The sequence below is a fragment of the Papio anubis genome, unplaced genomic scaffold, assembly GCF_008728515.1.
Source record: "Papio anubis isolate 15944 unplaced genomic scaffold, Panubis1.0 scaffold516, whole genome shotgun sequence".
Lineage (NCBI taxonomy): Eukaryota > Metazoa > Chordata > Mammalia > Primates > Cercopithecidae > Papio > Papio anubis.
The window spans coordinates 7911-9492 of NW_022165364.1; positions in this window are offsets into that span (position 1 = coordinate 7911).

A 1582-nucleotide genomic window follows, 5' to 3' on the forward strand; every position below is an offset into this window, starting at 1 on the left:
AAAGAACATTCAAGGCCAAGCATGGCGGCTCACGCCTGTAATCCCAGCACTTTGGGAAGCCGAGGCGGGAGGATCACCTGTGGTCAGAAGTTCAAGAACAGCCTGGCCAATATGGCGAAGCCCCGTCTCTACTAAAATACAAAAATTAGCTGGGCATGCTGGCGGGCACCTGTAATCCCAGCTACTCGGGAGGCTGAGGCAGGAGAATCGCTTGAACTCAGGAGGCCGAGGTTGCAGTGAGCTGAGATCACGCCACTGCACTCCAGCCTGGGCGACAAGAGCGAAACTCCATCTCAAAAAAAAAAAAAGAGCATTCTTTTTTGCTGATGTTAAATTTCCTGTGCTTAATACAGAGAAATCATACAACACTGAAATCCTGAAAAACACATCATAAAAAGCATTTAGTGACTGAAAAGACATTCAAGTTAACCTGTAACAGTGAGTTCCCCTCCTCTTTCCAGCCAGCTCCACTAATGCTGTGACCCTTAACAATGCTTTCGCTAACACAGAGGGAAATTAATAGGACCGCTTACCTCTCTCAGCTGACAGCTAAAGCAGTGCTTCTCCCTGGGCTCACTAAAGATGACCTTTACCCAAAACCAGCCTGCAACGACCCCGTAAATGTTGACTAACAATTTCAAAATTCCCATGTTCTTTGTCCACTTCTAAGGAAGATGAACTGGAGCCAGGTGTCTCCAAGTCAGAACTAACAGAGGCCTTAGACATCAGATGGCCCATCCCCTTCTTTGACAACCGGGGGATCTAACGCCGAGATTATGGAAGAAAACAGCCTGTTTAGTAACAAAGCGAAAACCAAAGCCTAGTCACCCAACCTCTGGTCCAGAACTCCTGCGACAACCCAGCACCCAATGAGTCTCCCTAACCAGAAACTCCGAAATCCACAACTTTTTCAGTGCCAACGTGACGCTCAACGAAATGTTCATTGGAACAGCTCAGACTCTGGATTTTTGAATTCAGGATGCTCAACCAGCAAGTATAATACAAATACTCAAAAATCCAAAAATGTAAAAAAATCTCAGACACTTCTGGTTCCAAGCAGTTTGGATAAGGGATATTTAACCTGCATTTTTTTTTTCCCCTCTAATGAAGGAAATTAAAAACAAGGCCCAGCAAAGCCATTCAATCCATACTAAAGCCATTCAATAGTTTAATTAGTACCCATTTAAAGTTAAGTGCTACCCACGGATATTTAAAAGGATGAACACATACATGCCTATAATCCCAGAACTTTGGAAGGTCAAGGCAGGAGGATCACCTGACGTCAGGAGTTCAAGACCAGCCCGGCCAACATGGTGAAACTCCATCTCTACTAAAAACGCAAAAATTAGCCAGGCGTGGTGGCGCACGCCTGTAATCCCAGCTACTCAGGAGGCTGAGACACGAGAATTGCTTGAACCTGGGGGGAGCACGTTGCAGTGAGCCGCGATCACAGCACTGTACTCTAGCCTGGATGACAGAGCAAGACTCTGTCTCCAAAAAAAAAAAAAAAAAAAATTAATTTAAATTGTGTTTTCACATGGAGCCCATATTCCCAGAACACAAGCCCTGCTCTATGCTCCAA